Below are 6,960 nucleotides of genomic sequence, written 5' to 3'. Positions count from 1 at the left end.
TCTCCCACAGTCACTGGGCCTGGGCTAGGAATGGGTCTCTTAAAATGCTTTTAAAGTGATTACTAACTGGCTGGGGAGATAGCTCAGCCATCTAAGCACCTGTCTGGCAAGCACAAGGAACCAGGTTCAATCCCCTATACCACATGCCACGTGGGCCCCTAAGAACTGCATAGTGACACCTTGTATCAAATAAATAAACAGAAGATTAACAACCAAAAAAAAGTGATTCCTAACTGACCTGAAATAATCATACATACTTATGAATACAGCGTTACTTCAGCACCTGTATAAGTATGTAATGATCAAATCAGTAATTAGCATATTCATCTCATTTATCCTAGCTGTTTTGAAATGTAGAACAGCGAATAGCTTGTTGTTAACTGTAGTCACACTATTGTGCTGTGGAGTGCTGGAAGTTTTTCTCCTGCGTACCATATTTTTATACCCTATCACCTGTCCCCCTGTCAGACCTAGCCTCTGGTAGCCTCTGTTCTGCTCTCTACTTCTGAGGTTAACTTATTTAGCTTCCAATATGGCCCCATAAGATTATATTGGGCCAGTGAGACAGTTCAGCAGACTAAGCACCTGGTTTGGCAAGCACAGGACCAGGGTTCGATCCCCATCCCACATGCTGCTGGCCCCACCCCTGGGGCTTGCTGAGCCAGCAACTGAGTCCAGGCATGGTGGAGCATACCTCTAATCCCAGTTTAGGGGATGCTGAAAACAGGAGGCTCACTGTAAATCTGAACTGCATAATCTGTACCAAATACAAATGGAAAAAAAAATTGTATCAACTAGTCATACTGATGGAGTAACACTTCAGTTTGTTGTAAATAGACCGTGCTAATCGCACAACAATAAAATAAAATCACCTTGGACCAGCCAGATATCTCAGCAGATTAAAGCCCCTGCTTAGGCAGACTCAGGGACTGGGGTTCGATCCCCAGCATGTCATGCTGGCCCCGCCCCCAGTGTGTGCTGAGACAGTGATTGAGACTTGGCATGGCACGCATCTGTAATCCCAGCTCTTGGGAGACTGAAAACAGGAAGATCACTACGAGTCCCATCTGTGTATTGAGACCCTGTAGACCTTGCACTAAATACATAATAAATAAAAATAAAATAAAATAAAATAAAATAAATCAGCTCACAATGCATTCCTGAGAGCCATCCCTAACATTAGCCGTCATAGCAAACATAATCTGAAATGTCATCCTAAAGGTGTGGAAATTAAGCAAATGAAAATGTTGCACCTATTTAAAATAGTGTTAAGAGGCTATTTGGGGGAAAAAAATCTGCTCAGGTTATAGTTGTCTGAGGACCTGCTCTGTGAGACCTCTCTAGGCCTTAAGGCTATGCACTCTTCTTAGTCACTGTCCCCGGAACTGCTGGCTATGACCTCCATGGAGACGAGCTCCATGCAGTAAGTTGCCAAACACCATTCACAGCTTTCCATTCCCCAAGCTGCAAAACACAAGGAGCTTTTCTCTGTCCTAATGAAATATCCCAACTTTTTCTTTGTTTCTAGATACAACAGAGACCTCTTAGGCCTGTGCATGTGTGTTTGGGGCACAATCATGTATTCCCAAATAAAAGTTCCTTTATTGGAGATTCTTCTCTGTATTGCTGATGTCAGCGAAAAGAAATAAGGTTTTCTGCTGTTTCCAATTAACTTTACTCAGGAGGATTCTAAGTGCAGTGAATTTGATTTACTGACATTTGAGTCTGACCGCCTCAGGCACAAAGCTATCTACTCCCTTAAATAAAGAGAACACCCTAAAATTCTTAGATTCCAACTGACCTAAAGGCATAAAAGAAAATATCCCTGAATACTAGGTTTACCATTTTCTTAAATGCTTGCCATCACTGGAAGGCATGATTATTCTATTTGTGTTTGCAGCCTGGCCTCCAAACCAAAAGGAATTGTCCAACTGACCAAGGCCTAGGCCCAGTGCCAAACCTGGTTTGTTGGATACAGGTCACTGTGAGTGTTCACTTTTAATTTAACCTTTCAACTTTTGCTGTAAACTCTGTAATACATTATTTCAGGTTCCTGAACCCAACAGCAGCTCTTCTAGAAGCATCTTCTTCAGGGCATCTAGGATGGTTGGATACTCCCAGGCCTCATGAGACCCCTCAGAGGGCTTTCTCCTCCCTGGTCTTGTGTTTGTGGTACTGGGGCTTGAACCTAGGGCCTTCATACTGAGCTATCCTGACCCTTTTTATTTTGAGACAGGGACTCACTAAGAAGCCCAGGATGGACTCAACTTGAGCGTAGGGATCTGTTGGTCTCTCAGTGTGATCTGTTGTATCTGGGGAGAAACGGTGGCAGGAATGAAGAAAACATAGACAAGAAGACAAGAGCTGGGTGTCTCCTCTGCCTGGTTGGAGCAGGAATTGATACAGGCCCCCGCCCCCAGCAACAATATGGATGTTTATTTATACCTTTACGGACCAGGGAGATAGGTCAGTAGAATAAGTGCTTGGCTGGCAAAGACAAGGTCCTGAGTTCAATCCCCAGTCATATATATATATATATACCTTTGCAAAGTTAGTAACATGTGACGCAAGGTTGCCTAGTGATTAATAGCTGACATTAATCAGTCAGGATGCTTATCTCAGGACTGAGCTAACTTGATTACTTTAGGTACTGAGGTCTAGTCCCGTTTTCACACATTTGACCAATTATCCAGCTTGCGTGGCTCCCAACACTTGAGGTCCTCCCATTGCAGCTTCTCAGAGTGCTGGGATTACAGGCACGCACCCCCATGCCCTGCAGTACTCTGATTTGCCTAAAGTAATGTCTTTTTTTTTTTTTTTCTGTAGTTCTGGGCTTGACTGAAACATTTTATTGAAGTTATTAATTTCAAGTGATTTCATAATCACCTCTTGTGTTTCTCCAACTTTTATCATCTATATAATCCATTCTCTGCATCAAATCTCCCATTTGAAATTGTTAAGTTTTGTTTTCAGTATTGGATCATGAGTAAAATATGTAAAGACAGTAGTCTGGTGTGTAGCTCAGTGGTAGGCCAGGTGCTTATCCTGCACAAGGCCCTGGGTCCAACCCCCAACACACATGTGAAAGAAACAAATGTATAGGTCAAGCATTATTTTAATGCTAGGTGAAGGTTTTATTTTCTAGATGCTAGTGTGATTTCCTAGTTGCTTTGGGGCTTTGGGTAGGTATGGAATCCAAAAAAATCAGAAATTAATGCGGAAGAGAAGAATAAAAAGCCTTCAACATTGCATTATGCAATAGCTTAGATTCATGGCTAACAAGTAAATAGCCAAATCTTAGATACAAAATGCCTTGCATTTTATGAATTTCCTCCTAACTTGCTAGTAAAAATCTTCATTTTGTAATGATCTTATATCATTTTTAATGATCTTTCCCTCAAAAATTGGTAGAAAACTTCCAAATACCAAAATCAACCATATAAAATAGATAATATGCATATCCCTGTAACTATGAAAGAAATTAAGTTAGTAATTTAAAAGTTCCTCCAGAAAGAATTTCCAGCCAGGTGAGGTGGAGCATTCCTATAATCCCAGCAGTTGAGACTGTGAGGTAGGAGACTCACAAGTTTGAGCCCAGCCTGGCAACTTAATGAGTTAGCAAGATTCTATCTCAAAATAGAAAGAGGGATGGGGACGTAGCTCAGTGTGAAGGCCTTAGGTTCAATCTCCAGTACCACAAAGAAGGAGAAGGAAGACAGGGAGGGGGCGGGGAGAGAGCGAAGAAATAATTATTTCCAGGCCCACATGGTTTTGAGACAGTGAGGACCTCCATGGTGGGGCAGAAGGCTGGATGCAAGCCCCTGGGCACAGTGAACTTTTAGCCTTTGTAGCGTGGAATGCTTCAGCAGACCTGTCAAGAGAGTGATTACACCACAGAAGTACAGTGTATGCCTGAAATGAGAAGCTGTTACCAGAAAAAACAAACAAACAAACAAAAAAAAAACAACTAATAAGCCCTCTAGTTTCCCTTAGGCAACTTAAAAATCACTAATATTGGATCTGATAATGCTGGTGGCTCTTCTTGTAGTCAACTTTTCCAGTCCTTGATACTCCCCAATAGAAAAATAATGCTTTCTGTATGTCATTTTGTGAAGCAATAGGTCAGATTTTTTTTTAAAGTACTTGGAGCAAAATAATATAAATCAAACACAGATTTGCCATGTCGTAATTATTAATGCCAAGTTTTAAACAGAAATGTTTATGGTGTTTATTAGCTTAGGCCAGTAAAGTGCATTTTCTTATAAAGAAAAGAGTATTTTTCTCAACCTATGATGTAGTTGGAAAGTTCATAATTATTCCTATGATATATACTTTACTGGCCTAAGCTAATAAACACCATAAACATTTCTGTTTCCAACATCAACTTTATACATTAACATCTGAATGAATACATTCATTTTATGGCTAAGATAGCAATTTCCAGATCCAGGGCTAATGCACTTGCTGGCTTGTGCTGAAACACTTAAGACCAATGAACTAACTCATGAATTAATATTTAGACATCAACCTCTAGAACTAAATGAGATAATGTTCGGAAGATGCTTAGCACATTTCCTGGCATATAGTACTCAATAAATCATAGCCATTAGTCTCAGTATCATAAACATAGGATGTCGTAAGATTTTCTACGTTGAAGACTGCCACAAATTAGTGAAAAAAAAAAGTGCCCAGTCTCGCAAATAATACAGTCAAGATAGTGAAAGGGGACCCCAAGAAACCAAGAGCAAGATGTCTGCATACGCCTTCTTTGTGCAGACCTGCAGAATGGAGCACAAGAAGAAGAACCCTGAAGTCCCTGCCAGTTTTGTAGAATTTTCCAAGAAGTGCTCAGAGAGGTGGAAGACGATGTCTGGGAAAGAGAAGTCTAAGTTTGATGAAACGGCCAAGGCAGATAAAGTTCGCTATGACCGAGTGACGAAAGATTATAGACCCGCAAAGGAAGGCAGAAGAAAAAGGACCCCGACACACCCAAAAGACCACCGTCTGGCTCTTTCCTGTTTTGTTTGGAATTCCGCCCCAAGATCAAATCCACCAACCCTGGTATCTTCATTAGCGATGTGGCCAAAAAGCTGGGTGAAGTGTGGAATAATCTAAGTGACAGTGAAAAGCAGCCCTTCATCACCAAGGCGGTGAAGTTGGAAGAGAATTATGAGGACGTGGCCGACTATAAGTCTAAAGGAAAGTTCAGTGGGGCAAAGGGTCCTGCTAAAGTTGCCTGGAAAAATGTAGAAGAGGAAGATGAAGAGGAGGAGGAGGAAGAGAAAGTGGAGGAGGAGGAGGAAGAGGAGGAGGAGGAGGGATAAAACCTTTTTCTGTCTTAAAAAAAAAGATAGGAACACTTTCCTTTTCTTCAGTCAACAGCCTTATTACCTCAGAGTTCAATTTAAAAGTTTCCTAACAGTTGTTCTGTGCAGTGTACTTTAGTCATTTCCTTGCAGGTATATATACTTGGATATGCATGTTTATACACTGGACACTAAAAATACATGCTGCAACTAGTGTCATTCAAGCCTTTGCTGCAGAGTCGCTTGGATCCTCTGAAAAATGCTGAGGTAGGAGGGCAAAGGCTTATGGTAAAGGTGGGTCAAGAAGAAAGTGGAGAGATGACCTGGGGAGGAAGCAGCCTTGGGCAGGGGGCTTCCTCAACTGTGATGCAGTCTGGGTAATGCGGGGCAGAGACAGGAGCACAGATGCTACTACTCAAAGCTTTTTTTTCCCCGAAAATGCTGTTTGGAAAACAGCAGCAGTGTTTCGTTTTCAGCCACTAGAACAAAATTTAGGGGTGTGGGCTGTACTTCAGCAGCAGAATATTTGTCTAGCATGTGCAAGGCCCTGGGCTCACTCTCCAGCACCAAACATCCCCAAAATAATTTCACAATGTTGAACTTTTTTTATTGCTATTAAGCAAATTATAGAACCAAAATGCAACTTCGCCAGAGATAATTAATATTTTATGTAAAACCATCTTAATTATAGGACCAGCTTGAGAAATAAGTCAATTATCAGTCAACTAGCACTTACATTATATTCACTGTGTAATGAAACTCCTTAAACTACAACAGGAACAGCTTTTGCTTCCCTGTGGTTAGAATATTTCTTTCTTTCCTTCCTTCCTTTTTTTCTTTCTTTTTTAAGTATTTAGTACAGGGTCTACAGGGTATCACTACACAGCTTGGGCTTCTAGTAATTCTGTTTTCAGCCTCCCAAGCTCTGGGATTACAGGCACGAGCCACCATGCCCAGCCTCAGTGCTTCCCAGGGACAAGGCTGGCATGGCACACTGGGGGTCGAACCCCAGTCCCTGCATCTGCCTAGGATCTTTCCTAAATTAACAAGTCCATCTCCTAAGCCTGCATAAGGATTTATTCATTTATCAACACTGATGGAGTCCTAAGAAGCACTGGCCATACAACTGTGAATAGTCAGGATATGGAAGAAAAACTACAAGTGGCCAGATCTTATATAAACAAGTGCTCAATATGCTTAGTAATCAATGAAATACATTTCCTGTCCTCCAGCTTAGTGTTTTTAGACAATCCACTCTGAAACAAAAAAGTCCATAATAACCTACATGATACTCTTTCACTCAGGTGTTTTCTTTCACTTTAATGTATAAAACTTATGACTAGTATTATGTAAAAATTCAAGGAATACTTGAGTATTAAACAGAGATAAATTCTTTTCTTCTGAACATCTAAACTTCCACAATTGTAAGCCCCCCATCTATGAAATATTCCTGACATTTTTGAAATATATGTGTCTAATTATATAAAATATATGTTCTCGGGCTGGGGAGGTGGCTCAGTGGTCCAAGCACCTGCCTGGAAAGCTCAAGGACCAGAGTTCAATCCCTGGTAATACATCCATGACAGCCCCAAAGCCGGGCATGGTGGCACACATCTGTAATCCCAGCACAGGGGAGGCTGAGACAAGGATCACT

At 41.3% G+C, this 6,960-nt stretch overlaps 1 pseudogene; it reads left to right on the top strand.

The window, feature by feature from the left end:
• Nucleotides 1-1,394: 1,394 nt before the first annotated feature.
• On the top strand, nt 1,395-5,306 carry LOC101589558 (annotated as a pseudogene).
• The last annotated feature ends 1,654 nt before the right edge of the window (nt 5,307-6,960 follow it).

Source organism: Octodon degus, unplaced genomic scaffold (assembly GCF_000260255.1).
Source record: "Octodon degus isolate 3935 unplaced genomic scaffold, OctDeg1.0 scaffold00065, whole genome shotgun sequence".
In the NCBI taxonomy this organism is placed as follows: domain Eukaryota; kingdom Metazoa; phylum Chordata; class Mammalia; order Rodentia; family Octodontidae; genus Octodon; species Octodon degus.
The sequence above is the reverse complement of the archived record's forward strand: the minus strand, read 5'-3'. Positions and strand labels throughout refer to the sequence as shown.